At 37.8% G+C, this 22,446-nt stretch overlaps 1 pseudogene; it reads left to right on the top strand.

The window, feature by feature from the left end:
* Nucleotides 1-19,300: 19,300 nt before the first annotated feature.
* On the top strand, nt 19,301-20,005 carry LOC100021977 (isopentenyl-diphosphate Delta-isomerase 1-like; annotated as a pseudogene).
* Nucleotides 20,006-22,446: the final 2,441 nt, after the last annotated feature.

The following is a 22,446-nucleotide window of genomic DNA, read 5'->3' as shown; positions in this document are numbered from 1 at the left end:
GGATTTAGTTTAGAGGGTGTTCTATGAACTCTTTCAATGTCTATCCCCCCCCCCTTTTCAAGAACATCAGGGCAGTTTTCTTGGATAATTTCTTGTAGTATGATGTCAAAATTTCAATTTATTTCTGTTTTCAGGTAGACTAATGATTCTCAAATTGTGTCTTAGTGCTCTGTTTTCCTGATCTGCCATCTTTTAAGTGAGATATTTTATGTTTTCTTCCATTTTGTCAGTCTTTTGATTTTTCTTTATTAATTCTTGATATTTTGAAAGATCATTGCATTCTAATTGCCTAATAATTATGGTCTTTAAGGACTGGTTTTTCTTTTCAGTTTGGTCTATCCTGTTTTTCAAGGCTTCCAGCTGTTTCTCCAATTGGGAGTTCTTGTCCTTTAAATTGTTATTTTCTTTTTGAACTATTACCCACTATTCTTGCCAGAAGGTTTCCATCTTTTTGATAAGCTTCAATTTAAATTCTTCAAGAGCTTGTGGACAATTTCCATTTTTGGAAGGTTTTAGTGCATTTATTTGTATTTCCTCTTCTATTTCCTCTGTAGCCTGGGTTTTTCCTCCATCAAAATTATCCAGGGTCAACCTTCTTATTTTTCTTGGTGTTGGGAATTTGTTGTTCCTGGCCACTGTTTGCGATTACTGTGGTGGTTTTTCCTGCCCTGTCCAGTTAGAAAGATGAGTGAGAGGGGCAGACTCTCTGTGTATGGAGCTAAGTAGCAAAGATTTTGGCTTAGGCCAGCTCTCAAGTTTCTGCTGCTTCTGCTGTTTGCTGCTCCTCTCTATTCTATTTCCCTGCTGGGGCCCACAGTCTGAGCTCCTCAGTCTACTGAGGCCTCAGGTTTAGCTACTCTCAGGGGCAGGTTCTTGGTGTTCTTAGTCAGTTTCCAATGACCCAGAGGGGTCCCTCACTCGCTCCAGTGTTGCCCCTTGCTCATTCACTGATTCTAGTTCTTGCTGGCTCTGGCTCAGGCTCTGTAGGTGGGGTGAGGGAGGGTGGATAAGTTTGCATTTTGGTGGGAGCTTTTTCACCCCCTTATGGTTTAGAAATGCCCAAAATGTCACCTACCTTCAATGCTGTACCCTACTGTAGACTCCCTTTGTTCATATGAGTTTGGGTTTTTTTTTTTTTGGCTTTTTGAGGTAGTATATATTGGTAGGTGGTGAGGAGAGGAAAAGTCCTGCGTCCAGACTGCTGCCAAGTTTACTTGGAAGTTTATTCCTTTATTTCTAATGATCATTAATAAATCTTTTAAAATAGAATCTTTTAAATTATTGACAGCTAATTTTAATTTTTACAATCCCTACTCTTACCCTGCTGAGACTGGACAAGGTGTTGTTCTTTTTCTCTTGAAACTTTTAATGCATTCTGTGAGTTCCACTGACACCTTTTCAGCACTCTCCTCACAACCCAGAAATATGAGTTCTCCTTGTTCTCTCTGCACATTGTTCTAGGGTGAAGCATTCATTTACCCCTTCTTCTGTTGGTTCTGCATTTCTAGTACCCTATTAGCTCTAATAGAGTGTGACATCCCCCCCCCCCATAAGTACATTTGAAGTCACATTTACACTCTATTTGAGCACTTCCAACTTTGAAGCCATAAATTGTGTATTGTGTGCCTCAGCATACCTAAAAAGCATGACTATCTCCTGGGGCAGATGGGAAATGCCAACCAAATGCTTATTTGTTTCAACATTCTATAAATTGTCACCATTAATACTAAAGGGGCCAAATCGTTGTTGATGAAAACTACTGGAAATGATAATATTAGAATGAGCATGATGCTTGAAGTCACAGCTGTCTGGGAAAAAAACTGACTTCTTACAACATTTTAAGGCATAAAATATTACCTAAGGAAAAGCTACCATCAAGAGTGATCTTTTGTGTACAGGAAAAGGGGGGGGGGATGAATGAAGAACTTCCATTAGATTGGTTGAATGTGTTCTGGGGTAGGCATCCAGGTGCATTAAGGTTTTAAACAGGAATGCTCTTATGGGAAGTGTTCAAGGGATACCTGACTGAAAATATAAAGAGGAGAATTATTGAAACTTGCATGGATCTAGTAGTTGTTATTCTGGGAGGAATGATGTCACAATTACAACTGTTTCATGTAGTCATTAATAAGCCATTCAAAAATCATTTGAGGAAAGAATATAATGAGTGGATGTTGGCCAGAAACCATGAATTTACTCCACTGGGAAAAATAAAGAAACCATCCATCACTGTATTGGGAAACTGGATCAAAAATGCTTGGGAAAAAATCTCCACCAAGTCTATTGTGCTTGGATTTTAAAAATGTTCATCAAACAACATGGATGATAAGGAAGCTGTGTTTTGTGGTGTCAACATGGAAATCTAGAGATCCCCAGTTTATTTAGTTTGAGAGTAGAAACCCCAGGTTTTGACCTTCTCACAGAAGAGTTTTCCCCCTGAGGGAAGGTACCACTTCACCAGACAATAGACATCCTGGTAGTTTGGGTGGGGGCAGCTAATCCCATCCAGTGCTAAGTATCTCTTTTGTCCCTATGGTTTCTCCCCCTAGGCTAAGGTCCATTACCAAGGCAGTCCAGCCCTGGACTGAGTCTTTCCCTTTTGTGTCCATTGTAGAGTATCAGCCCCTCACTGTTATTCCTGTCTGGAACTCCTCATTTTCCTTCCTTACCATTGTAAAGTCAATCAACTGTCCTTCTCACCCTTAGCTCCCAGGTCATCTAGAGTGGTGTTTAGTTTCCCCAAGTTCTTTTGTCCCCAGAGTCCATCCTGAGTCAGTGGTACTCCCAGAGGTCAGTGACCAGAGCAGCCAGAGTTTAATCCGGACTCTGTGCAATTGTGCAGAGTAAGCATCTGTTGCCATGGCCTATTAGCACTGAGGCCTTTAGCGCTGAACCCCCTTAGTCCCCGATTGAAGAATAGTTCTGTGTTTTTTCTATTTGACATAATGGAGGTCCCAGCGAGATCCAAAGTCCCGGCTGCCTGAGCCCTCCTGCTAACGAGGACCCAGAGACTTGAGGTACCTCACACAACCCGTTTGGGGTTGGGTCAGGAATCCAGTTAGCAAGGCCAGGTAAGTGGCTCTCAGAGGCAGGACTTGCATCTCGTGTTTGGGAGTGACTCGCTCTTTAATTCAGAGATTGTTAGTTGGGAGTCTGTGGGGTACACAGAGCCGCATTGTCCATAGCCACCCAGACGCTATTGGACATGGGTAACAGATCATCTGTTGTCCCCCAAAAAAGGTGGGGGCAGTCAGAAGCCCAACGAACCACCTAGAAATACGGCCTCGAGTTACATGATTTCAAATTATGGACCTGATGCAAGCAAGTATTTAGATAAATGGCAAACAGTGACAAAGGCCAATCCAAAGGTAAGCTGGCCAAGGGGGGGTTCATTTAATGAGGAAAGAATATTGTTTCCATAGTCTGTTTTAAGCAAAGCAGGTCGAGAGATTGAAGAAGACGAAAGAGAAGTGAAGGAGAAGTCTTTAACCAACGGTCCAAGGAATGCACCCGAAGAAAAACCTGATCAGAGCGGTCCAAAGACCAGGAGAGGGATAGAACAGGAGAGATGTGAGGGCCAGGAGAGCAGCTCAGACATGAAATGTTGGCTGGAAGTTTTGAATGGGAAGCTTGAGTTGGAGTGTGAGAGCCTGAATGTTCAACTGAGGGTCTGAGTAACTGCTTTAAGTTGATTAATTTCAAATAGCAAAGTCTGTGAGTTCTGGAGTAAAGAAATTTCATTTTAGGATGGTCAACTACAGACCTGACGGGTCACTGAATTGTTGTAAATGACAAGAAATATTGGGGAAAAGGCAGTGCTTTAAATAGTAAGGAAACCCTGGACATTTTTAAACTGACCAACAAATTTCCTCTCTAGGAGTGGCTTTAGCCTTAGGCCAAAGTGGTTTTTGAGGCAAGGCTAAGAGAAAGGCAAGTTTGGAGCCAAAAGTAAATTAGAGTTAAGGTAAAAAAGGAAAGAAATTGTAGAGGGATCCAGAGTTAAAAGTAATTTTTAAGCTTTTCCTTAGTAACCCCAAGTTTTGTGTTTGGAGGAAAAAAGTTTTGGGTTTTAGTTTTTGAAAAAGTAAAAGGATCATGGACTAACCTGAATTTGGGAATTTTTAAGGTAAATTTCCAGAGTGCAACCATTACAATAGATAGGATTTTTGTTTAAAAGACCAGCGAATACTGATAATTAATTTTACTTTTTAAGTGGAGAGAACTAATGGTTTTGTGATCATTATTTCTGATGATCATGACATGCTAATAGAGAAGGGCATTTCCCACCTGGGAAACTCCTAAGAAATTTCTAGGAATGCCGTGTATTTTACCACCCCAGTTCCAGAGTGTGGGTGAAGTGAGTAAAACCTATTAAACGTTTTGCCTCAAGACATTTCTTAGGAGCTAAAAACATGGACCAGATTTTCCTGCAGCCTTAAATCTGAAGAATTCCTGCAGAGAAGACATCTATGAGAAATCCGAGGGTATTTGACAGGATGCAAATGTTTCTTACTCCACCATTTTGGCAAATGGAAATTAACTGAGAAAAATAACTTTCTCTTTAACTTCTTTTTAATTTATTTTTTGGTTTCATTTATGTAATTTTGAGAGGAGAAAGTTGAAGTCTTCCAGTTTTCTAGTTTATTCTCTATTTCCTCCTGCAATTCATTTAACTTTTCCTTTAAGGACTTGGTTGCCATATCATTATGTGCATGCATTTTTAGTATTGACATGACTTGATTGTGATTGAATATGATTGATTGAATTGAATGAGATTTAATTTGATATGATGCCTATTATCAAGATGTAATTCCCTGCCTTATCTCTTCTAATTAGAACTATTTTTACTTTTGTTTTGTCTGGAGTCATGATTGCTACCCTTGCTCTTTTTCCTTCAGGTCAAAGATAATAGATTCAGCTCCAGCCCCTCTTTTTTATTCAGTTTGTTTCTCTCTGCTTCAAGTGTGTTTCTTACAAACAATATATTGTAGGATTTTAATCTACTTTCTTATCCACTTCCAATTTATGGCTAAGTTCATCTTGTTCACATTCATTAACTAATGTATTTCTTAACTAATTGTGTATTTGTGTATTTCCTTCCATCCTAAGTTTTCCCACCTTGTTCCTTTAATCTTTCCCCAACCCAAATGTGTTTTGCTTTTAACAATCTCCTCCCCCATTCTGCCCTCCCTTCTATCAGCCATTCCTTCTTTTATCAACCTCCTCTTCTTCCCAATAGGGTAAGAAAGATTTCTATGCTTCAATGAGTGTAGATATTATTCTCTCTTTGATCTAATCCCAACAAGAGTCAGCTCCATCTTCCTTTCTTCTTTTCACTTTAATAATTCCTTTATGAGGAGCAGCTGTGTGGCACAGTGTATTGAGAGCCAGGCCTAGAGATGGGAGGTCCTAGGTTCAAATTTGGCCTCAGCCACTTCTAGCTACATGACCCTGAGCAAGTCACTTGACCTCCATTTCCTAGTCCTTACTACTATTCTGCCTTGGAGCCAATACAGAGTATTGACTCCAAGAAGGAAGGTGAGGGTTTTAAAATAAATAAATAAATAAAATTCTTTTATGTGAGATAATTCATTTTACTTCTTTTGCTTTGTATTTCCCAGTGCATTCCTATTTCTTGACTCTTAATTTTATTTTTTTTAATATTATCTCATCATTCAACTCATACCTGTAACCTTCATATATGTATACATCTTATGTCAACATGGAAATCTAGAGATCCCCAGCTTATTTAGTTTGAGTATAGAAACCCCAGGTTTTGGCCTTGTCACAGGAGAGGTTTCCCCCTGAGGGAACCCCCTCTTCACCAGACAGTGAACTTCCTGGTAGTTTGGATGGGAACAGCTAATCCCATCCAATGTTAAGAATCCCTATTGTCCCAATGGTTTCTCCCGCTAGGCTAAGGTCCATGACCAAGGTGACCCAGCCCTGGGCTGAGTCTTTCCCTTTTGTGTCCTTTGTAGGGCACCAGCCCCTCACTATCATTCCTGTCTGGAACTCCTCATTTTCCTTTCTCACCATTGTAAAGTCAATCAACTGTCCCTCTAATCCTAAAGCCCCCAGGTCATCTAGAGTGGTATATAGGTTCCCCAAGTTCTTTTGTTCCTTGGAGTCCATCCTGAGTCGGTGGCACTCCCAGGGGCTAGTGACCAGGGCGTCTTGACTATGTGCAGTCTTGGGAAGCAGCTCTGTTGTCGTATTAGTAGTGCTAACCCCTTTTCCCTTGATTAAAGAGTGATTTTGACTATTTAATAGTTCTGTGTTTTTTCTATTTGACATAATGGAGGTCCCAGCGAGATCCGAAGTCCCCCGTGGCCTGAGCCCTCCTGCTAACAAGGACCCCAGACTTGAGGTACCTCACACAACCCGTTTGGGGTTGGGTCAGGAGTCCAGTTAGCAAGGGCCAGGTAAGCGGCTCTCCCGGAGGTAGGACTCGCATCTCGTGTTTGGGAATAACTCACTCTTTAATTAAGGGATCCTTAGTCGAGTGTCTGTGGGGTACACAGCCACATTTGTCCTTAGCCACCTGGGCGCTATTGCACATGGGTAACAGCTTGTCTGTTGTCCCAAAATTTGTTGGGGGTGGTCAGCAGCCCAAAGAACCACCTAGAAATATGGCCGCAAGTTACATGGTTTCAAAGTATGGACCTGATGCAAGTAAGTAATTAGATAAATGGCAAACGATGACAAAGGCCAATGTGAAGGTAAGCTGGCCAAGGTGGGGTTCACTTAATGAGGAAAGGATGTTGTTTCTGCAGTCTGTTTTAAGCAAAGCAGGTCAAGAAATTGAAGAAGACAAAAGAGAAGTCTTCAACCAAAGGCTCAAGGAATGCACCCGAAGAAAAACCAGGTCAGAACGATCCATAAACTGGGAGAAGGGTAAGAACCAGAGAGAGGTGAGGGCCAGGAGAGCTGGTCAGAGGCGTGAAAGGCTGTCTGAAAGCTTTGAATGGGAAACTCGAGTTTGGCCTGTGAGAGCCCAAGTGTTCAATTGAAAGTCTGAGTAACTGATTTAATTTGATTAAAAGAGAGAAAGTTTCTTCATGAATTGAAATGCCAGGGCTTGAGGTTGAAATGGTTATAAAGTTTTGCAAAAAAAAAAAAAAGTTTCTCATAGAAGCTTAAGAACTTAAGTTCTGGATTTCTTCTCAAATTTTTTCTGTGGGCTTTTGCTTGTATTATATGTCTAATGGATTTCTTAGGCGGAGACTTTGCTAATAACTTCAAATGCTTGTGATTTAAATGTTAGCAAATAATGTCTGTAAGTTGTGTTAATAAATTCCTCCCCAAAGTTGAAGAGGCGAGACCAGAACTGGAGATCTAGATATGGGAATATCCATCAGGAGGAGGCAAAAGGAGGTTCAGAAATTCTTAATTTTAAAGTCTAATCTTTCCTTCCCAAAGTTTTGGTATAGTTAATGTGGGAAATATTGTGTATCAAGTGCAGTTAATATTGGCAATAAGATGCATTTTATTCTAGGTACTAACTTGGTTATTTGAGTGCTATAATTTCACTTTTTTTTTTCAAGCTGTTAATTGTTTTCAAATAGCAAGGTTTTTCTGAATCTTCTGTGTGAGTTCTGGAGTAAAGAAAGTTCATTTTAGGATGGTCAACTACAGACCTGACTAGTCATCGAATTGGTGTAAATGACAAGAAATATTAGGGAAAAGGTATTGCTTTAAAGGGTAAGGAAACCCTGAACATTTTAAACTGACCCAACAAAATTCCTCTTTAGAGGGGCTTTAGCCTTAGGCCAAAGTGGCTTGAAGCAAGGATAAGAGAAAGCGAAACTTGGAGCCAAAAGTAAAATAGAGAAAAAAAAAAGTTAAAAAAGTGAAAGGAATTGTAGAGGTATTCCGTTACAGGTTTAAGCTTTCTTAGTAATCCTACATTTTGTGTTTGGAGAAAGATGTTATGGGTTTTGGTTTTTAAAAGGTAAAAAGAATCATGAACGATAACCTGATTTTTGAATAACTTGATTTTGAATTTTTAAGGTAAATTTCCAGAGTGCAACCATTACAATAGCTAAATTTTTGTTTTAAAACACCAGTGATTACTGATAACTAATTTTACTTTTTAATTGGAGAGAACTTGGCATATGACCGCTAATAAAGGAATTTCTCACCTGGGAAACTAAAATTTCTAGGAATGTCCTGTATCTTAACCACCCCAGTTTTGGAGTATGGGTGAAGTGATTAAAACCTATTAAAGTTAAGTTATTTCAAGATGCTTCTTAGGAGCCAAAAGCCTGGACAAGATTTTCCTGCAGCCTAGAATCTGAAGGATTCCTGAAGAAGCCATCTCTAGGAGAAATCCGAAGGAGCCCCAAGATATTGGATCCGGATAAGTATTGTTTCTCATCATTTTCATTGATTAGAAATGTTTCTGTAGCAGACATAAAACTGACCATTTTATTTCCCCTGAGAATTTTATTTGCCCTGAGCAAAGTCCCTTTAAGTAGAGAACCTAGAAAGGACAGAGGTATTCCCTAAAGTTAGTTGAAGTAGGAAAAGTTTAAAATAAGAGCATTTTACCTGACTAAGGTTTGAAAGTAACATCTGTTTTTGAGAATTTGCAGCAGAGATGCCAGAGTGCTAGTTTGTCTAAAAGTAGTATCAGAAGAAGTTAGGAAGAACGATGGAGCCTAGAAATAATTGTTAGTAACAGAAGATAAATTTATTTTTAATCCGGAGCATGGTTATGGTTAAGTAGCTAAAAAGGAATGAAATCAATTTCAAAATCCCTAGCATCTCAACCTCCCTAAAGGGGGGTGTGTGAGTTGAGTGTATAAGTTTTTAAATTTAGGAAAATTTAGAAGCATTTTTAATAGTGAGAATTTTTGGAGTTCATTTCAATATTGAAACTTAAATATGACTTTTAAAATAGTTTTGAAGATGGAAGTTGTCATTCTAATGTGGTTTTGGATTTTTGGATAAAATATCTAGTTAGAAGCTTACTTGGTGCTAAACAATATTTTAATTTTGGGCCACAAACAGGAGGTAGGGCCATTTCCAGATTTACCAAGTACCGAGTAACCTGTGATATGGATTTTGTTTCTATTTTTATATTTCTACAGTTTGTAGGATTTTTTATTTTGGTAAAGTAAGGCAATCTTTTTGATTAAACAGGTAAATTACCCAATTTTGTAATTTGTGTGGAAAAGACATTATTAAAATTAATAAGATGAAATTGCAGATTTAAGGTTAGTAGCATAGATAATCCTTGTAGTGAGTAAGCATATAGTGAGTTGATCAAGTCCTGTTAAAGAACGTGCTTATGGATTTCTCTTAAGTTTTCTCTTGCAGCAGCAAGGAAGCTATCTGATACCAAAGGAGGAGCCTGCCAGAGGACAGAAGTCTGCCAGAGAGGAGGCTGAAGGCATCATCAGGACCCACCAGATGTGAAAGACTTAAGACTTTGGGAACTGGGGTAGTGTTTTGATGGTTAGCTAGTTTTTGGCCAAAGGCAGGCTGCCTACCTTTCTGGCTCAATTGTCAATGCGCTGGTGGCATTGGGGAACACCCCCAAATGCCAATTCCCCAAACCTGTATCCCTGAGCTTTCCACCATTAGGGGATGGAGTCCAATCCCATATAGCATTACTCATTTGTCCATATGTTTGATCAGCGACATTTGGTCTTGACCAAAAAGGGGGGGGGTGTCAACGTGGAAATCTAGAGATCCCCAGCTTATTTAGTTTCAGTATAGAAACCCCAGGTTTTGGTCTTGTCACAAGAGAGGTTTCCCCCTGAGGGAACCCCCTCTTCACCAGACAGTGAACTTCCTGATAGTTTGGATGGGAACAGCTAATCCCATCCAATGTTAAGCATCCCTTTTGTCCCAATGGTTTCTCCCCCTAGGCTAAGGTCCATGACCAAGGTGACCCAACCCTGGGCTGAGTCTTTCCCTTTTGTGTTCTTTGTAGGACATCAGCCCCTCACTTATTCCTGTCTGGAACTCCTCATTTGCTTTCTCACCATTGTAAAGTCAATCAACTGTCCCTCTAATCCTAAAGCCCCCAGGTCATCTAGAGTGGTATATCGGTTCCCCAAGTTCTTTTGTTCCTTGGAGTCCATCCTAAGTCGGTGGCACTCCCAGGGGCTGGTGACCAGGGCGTCTTGACTCTGTGCAGTCTTGGGAAGCAGCTCTGTTGTTGTATTAGTAGCGCTAACCCCTTTTCCCTTGATTAAAGAGTGATTTTTGACTATTTAATAGTTCTGTGTTTTTTCTAGTTGACATTTATAATTGCCTAATAATGATAAAGTTCTTAGAAGTTATAATGATCATCTTCCCATATGGGAATATAAACTGTTTAATATATTAAATCCCTTATGATTTCTCATTAATAGTTACCTCTTTAAGATTCTATTGAGTCCTATATTTAAAAATTAATTTTTCTATGCCATCCTTTTCATAAAGGTTTAAAAGTCCTCAAATTCATTAAATATCCATTTTTCCTTTGCGGGAATTTTATTGGATCAGTGATTCTTGGTTATAGTCTAGACTTTCAGAATGTCATACTTGAAGACCTCTACTCTTTTAACATGGAAGCTATAACTTATGCTATCTTGACTATGGCTTCATGGTATCTGAAATCTTTCTTTATAAATTCTTGCAATATTTCCTCTTTGACCTGAAAGCCCTGGAATTTGGATAAAATAGTCCTGGGAGTTTGCATTTTGGCATCTCTTTCAGGAAACAATTGGTAGATAATTTTGATTTCTAGTTTACCTTCTGCTTTCAGGTTGTCAGGGCAGAATCTCTGAAATATGATATCTAGGACCTTTGTTTTTTTGAGTCATGGCTTTCAAGTAATCTAATAACTATTGAAATATCTCTCATTGTTTTATTTTCCATATTGGTGGTTTCTGTAATGAAATGTTTCATATTTTCTTCTGCTTTTTTCATTCTTTTGATCTTGTTTTATTGTTTCTATGTGTCTCAGAGTTATTAACTTTAACTTGCCCAATTTTATTTCTTATATAATTATCTTCAGTGAGCTACCCCCCCTCCCCCTTAATATCTTCTCTCTATTGTAAAAATAAACTACCAATAAATTACATTTTATTTCAGTAATTCATTTTGGGATTTAGACATTAAATCCCTGGTGACCACCAATTAAATATTAAGTCCAACTAATACATTTAACACAAGGTGGTATGATCTAAGAAGAGATATGGTCACGGATACCATGGTCTGTAGGTAATCACAAGCACTCAGTTCTATCACAAACTTGAGGGTTCTTTGCTCTTGCTGGTGCTTCTCAGCTTCACAGATTCTTAGCATGTGACTTGGACCTGTATACGGGCAATGCAACCATCCTCTTCCCAGCAGCAGCAAAGGGTCTACTTAATCATCTTCTGAGTAGTTGCCCAAGCTCCTTACTATCTTGGGCTGAGACTTCTGAAAACTGCGATTGCCACCAATTCTGTCACCACCAAGGCCTGCTGCTGGTATCATTCTCATGCCAGTGAGACTGAACCTCCTGCTGACTGACTTTCCAAGTTGTCCTTGGTTGGAAAAATTGGTTTACCCTATCCTTAAGTTATTCTTGCTGCTTCAAAATTCATTTGGAGTGTTATTTTTTTTTAAACCCTCACCTTCCATCTTGGAGTCAATACTGTGTACTGGCTCCAAGGCAGAACAGTGGTAAGGGCTAGGCAATGGGGGTCAAGTGACTTGCCCAAGGTCACACAGCTAGGAAGTGGCTGAGGCCAGATTTGAACCTAGAACCTCCCGTCTCTAGGCCTGGTTCTCAACCCACTGAGCTACCCAGCTGCCCCTGGGGTGTTATTTTAATGATATTGGGATATGAATTTCATAGAGTTTAGGTGAATCCCTGACTTGACTATACTCAGTTGAGTCTACCTTTATTTATTTATTTTTAAACCATTAGCTTCTGCTTTAAAATCAATGCTATTTATTCCAAGGCAGAAGAGAAGTAAAATCTAGGGAAAGGTTTTTGTTTTTTTTTTTTTGAATGGAAACATTTTATTTAACTGATTAATTTAGAATATTTTTCCATGGTTACACGATTCATGTTCTTTCCCTCCCCTTTTCTCCCCTATCCCATAGCTGATGCACAATTCCACTGGGTTTTACATGTGTCATTGATCAAGAACTATTTAGGAAACAGGTTTTAAGTGAATTGTCCAGCATCACATAGCTAATGAGTGTTTGAGGACATATTTGAACCCAATCTCTGGACGTAGCTCTCTATTTACTTAGCCACCTAGCTTTCCCCACTTTATTATTTCTTATGTACAAGTAATAAACCATTGTATTCATATATATTAGCTATTTTCCATTTGTTTAATATTTGTATTTTTTATCCACAGCCCCAGTATTAAAGTATAATATTTTTGACCACATAGGTCCTTTCCCTTTTATTTTTATCTCTGGGGTATAGGTCTAGGAGATATATATATATATATAGCTGGTTTATAAGATATGAGCCAGTTTTTATGTTTGGAATTCTTAAAAGTCCATTAATCCTCTACTAACATCCCAATTCTTATTCAAGACTTCCCTGAATCACCTCTGATGAACAAACTCTTCCTCTTGAAACCCTATACAACATTGAGATTGTGAAGATTAAATTGTAACCTCTGCCCATTTATAGATTTAATCACCCACAGTGTAAACACTCTACTTAAAGTTGAGTGGGAATATCTGCCCATTTTTAGATCTAATCACCAAAAGTATAAACATCCCACTTAATCATGAAGTGGGAGGTCTATGACCCACATGTACAATACTGGGTGACGAATCAGAATCAACTGACTGCCTGCTGGGCATTCCTAAAGCAGGACTTCAACTGTGATTGATAGACATAGAATTAGGGGAAGGTACAGGAAGTGATGCAAGAGAAAGTATCTTTAGTTCTACTGGCAGTTCTTCATACTTTGGAGTTGAGGCTGGTGGAAAATCTGCTGACTGGACCCGAGATGTGGTGAATGAAAGGCTGACTTCTTTGATATTGGATTTTCTGAAGAGACTAGCCTCAGGAGAGACTTCCCTATGCTCAGCTTTGCTGAAGCCTAGGGACTAACTCCCTGCCCAGGTTGAGCCAGGGGTTGGGGGTAAATTACTTAGTGCTTAAACTAAATATCTTACCCTAACCTCTCTCTGATTTTCTTACTTCACTCTTTCTATATTTTGTAAATAAATTGTTAATAAATCACTTTGGAATTAATATAAATTCCAGTGACCCTATTTTAAATATAATCTAGTCCCATCTTTTTATATAAATAAACCCCTTTTTCCCCATACAAGGTGTTGATATTTGTACCTCATATTCCTAAGAGGAATAAGCTCCTTTTGGCTAAGGTCCTTGTCACTTTAAAATTCTCTTCTTTCCTTAAAAAATGAATGTTAAAATTTTTTATATGTAATAATAATGGAAAATGTTTTTAAAAATTAAAAAAAAAACTTCTTCCTTAGTGCCCAGCAAATTATGCTGTATTTATTGTGCTTAGCATTAATAAATGTTGGCTTAACTAAACTGAACACTTGAATTAATTAAAAATAAGATTTACAATAGTTTATTCTCTGTCAGAATCAAAAGGAATTGCATTTTTTGTTTGCCTTTTTTGACATTTTTTCTTTGTTTTTTTTTTTAATTGTATATATTAGTAATTTCATTTGTTGCTGTTATTCCTAATTAGGAAAAACAAATTCAAATTTGCAAAAGTTCTACAGATTGTAGTTTTATAATTTATCTTGGGAATAGAAAGGTTAAGTACCAAGGTAATGGTCACACAACTTTCTAGAAGTTATTGAATCCAGTATTTCTTGACTCAAAGTCTTCCATACTAGTCTTCTCTATTCATTGATAACCCTTGGAGCTTGAATTTCAGCAAAATAGTTAATAATTTTTTTTCTCCAGAACCTTGAAACTCCAAATATCAAGAGTGATTATCATTTCTTAATTAAGAAATAAATTTCTGCACATTCATAAAAGTTGTAAAATTACATTACTTTATTGAAAAGCAATTGTATATTTCTTGTGGATAGAAATCACACCTTATGCTTTTTAACATGTAGAACAGGAAGAAAACTCTCACTTTGATATCTCAAAAACTTTAGTTAAAGAAAAAATGGCTAGTTTCTCTAGCCTGAAATTGACTATCCCCACTAAACCCAGAAACTTATCAGATTCCAAGGTCCCTCCTTGGTGCGGGATTGGTCCTTATATAACTAATCCCACAGCCTGAAGTGTGGGTGGGAGGTATGGTCCCTCCCTAGCATGAGATTGGTCCACTCAGGACCAATTAGATGCTAGGAAGGAGTGGGGAGGGACCGCTGGGGAATGTAGTCCCTTGGCCACAATATTTTTAAAATCCAACCTAAATTTCCCCAGTGATTCTTTGGGAGATCAAACATAACAAACTAAGATATATACAATTTTTACAAGGGGAAAATACAACAACTTGGGGAGAAAAGGAAACAAAAGGGGGAAAGAAGAACAAAACCAATTAGGGGGCAGTACCCTTTCTCACAACATACAAAATAAAAGCATTTAACAAAACAAAACGCAGTAAATAAAAACAAATGCATTTTAACAAAACAAATGAATTTAAATCCCCCCAAAGTTCAATTTTTTTCACTTCAAAAGGATTGCTTCTGGAGCAGCATGTGGTCTCCATGGGTATCTTCATGGCATCTTCCCCAAGGAGTTCAATCTCTGGATTACAGGAGGCAGCGAATTTCTTATCTTTAAAATTACTTTAAAATAACTGAAACTTTTTATATAAAATAAAAACATATTCCCCCCTAAGGAGGATATAAAGAAACAATAAAATCACACAGGGATACATGGCTGAGGTATGAGGCATATGAATCATTGCTAAATAAAATTATCAAAAACATCATAAAAATTACAAATGTTATATTAAAAAAAAACCCTAAATAAGAAAAAACAAAATCATAGCAGGTCCTTGAATCATGGCCCAATTAAAAGTAATTTATGTCCCATGAGGTTATAGCAGCACTCATGTACTTACCCACTTAATAGCCAGGACCACAGCCAACTGCCACGGCAAGCAAGATGGCAAAGGGATTAGATTTTTATTCCTTGGTCTGATCTTTTGTCATCTCTCAGCAAAAGGAGAGACAAAACAGCCAATTGTTAGGTACTTAATAGAAAGTATTTTACAAGGAATGTGGTACAAGGAGTCCTGTGTCTTAACATGTATCACACATTTCAAGTTCTTTTGTATAAGACACAGTACCTCATCAATCCAACCTGGGTTGGTTTCTTTTTGACCTGTGTGCTCTTTTGGCATTATTCATTTTAAGTCCATGCTTCTTTGGCACTGAGTAGGTGAAGTCTGTGCTACTTTTTGATCCTGTTTCCTTGAATCAGACACATTCACCAAGCAAAGTCCAATGATAGTTAAGAGTCTGTGGAAGTTTCAAACAGTCTAAGGCTGTTGGGCTAAGGATATTCTAAACCTACACTAGTGCAAAATCAAAAAATCTTTAAATATTGGTAACATGTGCTTCAGAAAACTCAAATACCATATTGCACATGTAATTATAAAAATGTTCTAAAAACAAAATTATATATCTTACAATCAGTGACAAATATATATATATATGTATATATATATACATATATATATATATATATATTAAAATCAATGTCACTCAAGGAGAGGTAGAATATAAAGGTTTCTTACCCAAGAATTGAGATCCATTTCTTCTTAACTTAGCCATGATCCATAGTGTAAGTATAAATGATATTTTACAAAGTAATAGGTTTATAAAATTGTAGTACAATAGGTAATACTCATTTAAAGAAAGTAACAACATTTTAATAACACATTTAATGACAATAGCAAACAAACCCTCTATCATATAAGATTCACATGAGTTGCTGTGTGACATTTAAAAAATCTTTGAAGCTCCTGGATACTTTTCACAAATTTTACAGAAGTAGCCAATCTTTCAGCATTGGCAAAGGTATTTTTAACAAAGTCTATTCCTCCCATCATTCCAAAATGTGGCGGAGGAACCTAGAAAAAACATAAACCTTTGTCCTACTGATGAAAACCTTTTTGGATCTAAAATGTCACCAAGAATCTAGATCATTCTGGTGTAAGGGTAGAGTAAGCTTAAGATATAGAAATCATCCAGAAACCAATAGGCTTCTTGGGAAATGCTCCCACTCAGGAGACATCCAGAGGTACCACAACCCCTAGGAAAACCTTCCCACCTCCCAGATGAGACTGTAATAGCCTTAAAAGTCATGTCTTGATATGTTTCATCCATTACATTTTTCATTTTTATAAATGAAGAAGTGTAGAATACAATAGTGCACTTGCACTTAACTTCAACTACAAACAGAACCTTATCTCTAGTTCCAAATAATGCAAAGGTAGGGATGCTACTAGACATCTGAAAATCACTTCTGAAGACCTCTTAAAATCAATTTAAATATTTAGTTCTTTAAAGTTGTTGTATATAGTTTGATGGAGTCCATCCATTATTATCTATGTGACAATTAACAAAGGCAAAAAGGCACAAAAGCCTGTTAAAGCAACCTGTGATCTCAATGGATTTGGTGACAAACCCAGCATCCATAAGAACTTATGGTTTTGGTACTTTAAAAAGTTTTCTGCAAGTTGTTTATGAACATTTATAGTGGTATGTTCTTCAGTACAGTCATAGGGGAAAGGTACAAAGGTATCCCATCAATACAAAACCCCTCAGGAACAAAAGCAAGAGAAAACATCCTAAAGTTGTAAGCTGCATGAGGTCAGTAAGGCTCTGCTCTTTCACCGAGTGGGCCAACATATTTTGCAACCTTGTGTCTTAGTTGGAAGCAGAAAAGAACAAAACAAAAAAACAGGAAACCCCCTTTGCCTGGTCAGTTGGCAGGTGCAGATGCAAACTTCTCTGGTGTTGGGCAGGAAATTGGAGGTTGCAGAGGTGGGGGAGCATTTGGAATATCTGCTGGGTTGGGGCACTGAGGCCTCTGTGGTAGGGGGTGGGGGAATGGATGCAAACCATACCTGCTTGTGAAGAATTCTCAGGGGGGGTCTGGTGGCAGTCAAGCAGAGACTGCAGTCAGGGCAGGGATCAGGCAGGAGTAGGAGGAGGAAGCCTAGGGATTACCCAGGTGGGAGGGATGAAGTTGGGGGGGGGGCTCATCCGAGCCCCAGAGTGGAGAGGCTCAGCCTGGGGCAAGGCAGGAAGAGGGAGAGAAAAAAGAAAAAGTAGCAAAAAGGAGGGGGTAGGTGGAGGAAAAAAAGAATCTGGGGGCTCAGGAGAGATCTGGATCTGGGGAGGGCAGGGAGAGTGGCAGTGATAGCAGGGAAGAGGAAAAGGTGGAGGAGGAGAAGGACAATGGCAGAAAAGTAAGCAGAGAGGGAGTCAACTGGAAGATTTGGTGGGAGGACAAAAAAACTGGCTCAGCAGGGAGTCTGGTCCCAGGAGCAGGCGGAGTTCCACTGGAGGAGGGGGAAGGGGAAGAGGGCAGATGGAGAAGCACGGCTGGAGTCGGAAGGTGGGGAGAAGATGGCAGGGAAAAGAGGCAGAGTGAGGGGTCTAAAGCTAAGCTTGGAGAAAAAAAGAGGGAGAAAAAGAGATATCAGCAAGAGAGGCTAGGCTGGAGGAAGGGAAAGGAGGAAGAGAGAGGAAAAGAAGGAGGGAGGGAGAGAGAGAGAGAGAGAGAGAGAGAGAGAGAGAGAGAGAGAGAGAGAGAGAGAGAGAGAGAGAGAGAGAGAGAGAGAGAGAAGTCGGATAGTGGATAGTGGAAAAGGAGCAAGGGGGCGACTCTCAGAGGGGGTCACCGTAGTACCTGGCGGGAAAAAAAAAAAAAAAGCTAAGCTCCTCAGGGGTCTGAAGGGTCGCATGGGTCGGAAAGGGCAGAGAGCCCAGGAGACTGGGGGGTGGGGGTGGTTCTGCTTACCTTAAAAGGTTCTGGGGTCCTTTCGGGTCACCAGTTGTGATGCTGAAAATACTTTGAACTAAGTTAACTTTAATAAAGCAAAAACCAGAGTTCTACCAGCCTGAAATTCACTACCCTTGCTAAACCCCATATCTTATCAGATTCCAAGGTCCCTCCTTGGCACATATAGACCAATCCCACTCTCAAAAGTAGGGGGCGTGGTGCCTTCCTAGTATGATATTGGTCCATTCAGGACCAATCCCACATCAGGAAGTAGGGGAGTGGGATCTCTGGTGCATGCTGGGGGATGCAGTCCCAGCCCCGCCCCCAATTTTTTTTAAAACAAATACATATCACTAAATCCCAATAGGATTCATTAGAACATCTAAATTTTTATTTAAAAATTTTCTGTTTAAACATGTATTACTTTTTATTTAAAAAATACACTTCTTTTTTTTTAATTAAAAAAACAAAACAAAAAGGAATAATCCAAAATGACAAATAGAATTTTTCCAAAGTACAATTAATTTTCATTTTTTATAATTTATCAGTAACTAACAGGGAGAAAAAAAAAGTAAACTAACCTCAACAAGTTCATGCTTTTGACCTGTATTGTGTTTTACTTTAGTTTTGACCTCATTTAAATTAAGCAATTATTGCTTAGATACTTTTTATTTTAATTTTTCATTGCATTAGTTCATCCAATGTCTCCATATTTCTCAGAACTCTGTATAATTGTAATTCTTTTCAACACAATAGTATTCCACTCCATTTATTTCCCACCATTTGTACAACAGATTGCCTGATTCTTGCTTATACAATTTATTTACATTTTCCCTCTAAAAACAATCTTGCAATATTTTTTTTTTAGTAAATATGGGAACTTTCTATCATTGAATTCATTGGGTAAAAGCCCAGGAAATAGATGACTACAACAAATATAATAACAGTCTGATAACAATTATTATAGATTCCAAATTGTTAAGTGTTAGGCCAATTGACAGTTCTACCAGTAAACTATTGTGTTTGGTTTTTTTTTCAAACAACTATTCAAATACTATTTTCAACTTTTCAAACTTTTGTTAAATTTTTCAATTTGCTGGGTATGAGGTGAAACTTCAGAATTACTTTAATTTGTATTCCAGTAATTAGTGATGGGATATTATTTTCAAATGACTATTTGATAGGTTATAAATGCTTTTTTTTTAAATCTATATCTTTGGTAATTTTTGGTCATTTTTAAATAAAGCATATGTAAAGAATTTTCTTTGGTTTTCACTTTTCTTGAGTTGTTGGTGGTCTGGGTACTCCTGGTCGAGTAGCTCAATCTGTGGAGAGGAGGGGCCAAAGTATAGGAACCTCAGCTGGAGCACAGACTTCTTGGGAAGGATTAAACATATTACAATGTCAGAAATCAACACAGATGATCTATCTGGATGATCAGCAAGTTCAGGTCCTGGCAGAGATGTGCATTCTTATTGAAGAAAATTACAATAAGAACAATGCAGAGACCAAGAATTTGCCACCAGAATGAAAACATTGATAAAGGATTATTACATGGAGCTTTTAATTTATTTTTATTTACTACAGAAAATAAATTATTACTGCAGCAGAGAACAGATGGTAAAATTACTTTTTCCCACGTTGTTTTACAAGCACTTGTAGCCATCCATTAAGCAACTTCTTCCAATGGAACTGGAAGAAGATAATGCCATAGGAGGAAAGTGGGCATCTCAGAGACATTTAAAAGCTGAACTAGGTATCTCCATGGAACAGGTTCCTCCAGAAGATATTTCCTATCTAACAGGAATTCACTACAAAGCACAATCTGCGATTTGGGGACAACAGGAAATTAATTATACCTTGTTTGTGATGAAGAATGTAACCTTAGGTCCAGATCCTAATGAGATTAAAGGCTATTGTTATGTGACCAGAAAAGAACTAGAAGGACTCCTGGAAAAAGCAGCTAATGAGGAATTTAAGATTACACCATGGTTCAAAATCATCACTCAGACTTTTCTTTTTAAATGGAGGGATAACTTGAATCATTTTAATCGATTTGTTGAACATGAGGAAAATCATAGAATGTAAAAATGTGGGTCTAGAAAAGTACACATTAAAGTCATTTAAAAATTACCTTGTTCTCTTTTAAGAGGATCACTGCAAATGATAAACTATTTGAATATTCATAAAAGACGACTGGCTAGGTAACTACAAATTGTATGCCTTATGTGTACACATGTCCAAAAGGTATATACATGTGGAAGATTTTGTTTATTTAAAATAAAACAAAGCTATACATGCCTGCAGTCAAAATTTGGCTGTATTAACTTATTTTAATACATGCCTGAAAATCTTTGTGGCAAATTTGCACAAATCAAATTTTAATATGATTGGGACAGACTTTTTCAGTATCTAAGTTTCTGTTATAGTTCAGATAAAAATATTTGTCTAAAGGAGGATTATATTTACTTCTAAGTAAAATATTGATTTCCTTTTTTATCTGCTTGGCTATTTTGAGGCATATTAAAATAATTTCATTGTATTGAACTGTTATAGAAGATTCTGAGGAAATTGTTGATGTCTCAGAGGTTTAGTATCCTTACCTCTATTCCTCTCGAAAATGGAGGTTTAGTCATTCTGGAAGTTGTGGAAAGGAAACTAGACTAATGGTTGGAGGAGGGTGGAGCTCATTCAGCCCAGTCTGGAGTGGTGTGTCTCTTCTTGGGTCAGCCCAAAGATTCAGGCCCAATCAGGCTTCTGAAGGTTAGAACTGTTCTTGTTTGCTTTCTATCTACTGCTAAGATTCTGAATTAGACAAAGTGGGTCTTTAAACAAAATTAGTTTTAGGCATCAGCATTACTCTGTATAAAGGCTTGAATTCAAACAGCACTGTTCTAGGGAGAAATAAATAGCAAAAAATTTAAAAATCACAATGACTGCAGCCATTCAAAAATGGGTAATGTACAACCAAAAATATGAAGAACATGATTTGATTATAGAAAAGAATGGCTCTTTTTAAGATAATAGATAGTAAAATATTTTGTAAACCATTCAGAACCAAGTAAATATAGATTATTAAGGTAACAATATGCAGTTTTAAACTTTACCCTCTGACACATTTGAATAACATTTGATTTCTTGATAGATCCAGTTAACTATAAGAGGTCTAACAAAAGAAGAAGAGAATGTTGGATTCTTAAATGTAGATACAGAGATAAAATAGGGACTAGTGAACTAAGAACCGTATGTCCTTAAACTTGAACATGTATTTAGTTATACTTTCTATATGATTATATTGAATTATTTTTGTTCTGCTATTAATCTGTACACAGCATGACTTATGATGGACTTATTTTGCTAAACAATGTATAAATAGAATTAATGAAAGAATTTTCGTATTTGTAAAAATAAGAATTATGTTTGGATACAGAAGATGAATCAAGGGGAAAATGTATATCCTATAGCTGTGTTTGAAGTCTTTCACATTTTATCAAGTAAATTATGTTGCTTTCAATTATCAACATTAACATTACTTATATCTTTAAAAGTGTGTGGCAAATTTATTAAAGAAAAAAATAGGACAGAAATTTTCCTGTCAAGTGCATTTCAGATACATTACAATTATGTTGGTAAGTAATCAGAACTATTAAAAAGCTAAAAGAACCTGTATGTTTTCTTCATAGACTTGTAGGTTATGGGGACTTTAGGAAACAGCCTCATTTTATAAATGAGGTAATTGAGGCATAGAGAGCAAATATTTCCTACTATTACATATTGTAATGGTAGAAATTTAAGGCTTTCTGGGAGAGATTATAATATTGTAATGGTTAAGAATGTGGCTACAGGATTTATGTAATATTGAACAATGGCCGCCAAGGAATTTACTTATGAAATTCCTAAAAATGAAACACTCAAGTCAGAATGGAGTTTATGGAGGTTTAATCACACTGGGAGTAGGGAAAAGGATAGGGAGAGAAGGAGAGAAGAGAAAAGGGAAAGGGGCTACTCAACCTCTGACCAAGGCAGAGGGAGTTTTAGGCCCAAAGGCCCAGGTGGAAAGAATCAGTCCTTAACTCACGTGACCGATCTGAAGGAAAGCTGTCTGCGGGCATCCTTCCTGTCCAAGCTCCTAACACCAACTGGCGTCTAGCTCTCTCCCCAGGAAGTGAGCGAATTCCAGAGGCTGTTCCCTACCTCACTTCCTGTGTCTCACAAAATCCAATGGTTGGCTCTAGCTTGGCTTAGGACAGCCCAGGTGGGCAGTTAGTTATTTCTGATTTGTCATTGACTAGCACATGCCCATGTACTGTGGGTGTGCACAATTTTTGGGTGCTAGACCAAGATGGAGACTTTTAAAATTCACAATCCCCCCTGATGATGATTGGGAGACTAGTCTCCCCAATTGATCACTAAACATAAGCATACTACACCCCAAAAATTTCTAACTGTAAGTATATACAAAAATTTTTTCCACTAAGAGGAAAATTATAATAGTTGTAAATATGGGGAAACAGAGGAGAGAGAAAGAC

Source organism: Monodelphis domestica, chromosome 7 (assembly GCF_027887165.1).
Source record: "Monodelphis domestica isolate mMonDom1 chromosome 7, mMonDom1.pri, whole genome shotgun sequence".
In the NCBI taxonomy this organism is placed as follows: domain Eukaryota; kingdom Metazoa; phylum Chordata; class Mammalia; order Didelphimorphia; family Didelphidae; genus Monodelphis; species Monodelphis domestica.
This window is presented reverse-complemented; position numbering and strand designations above follow the sequence as displayed.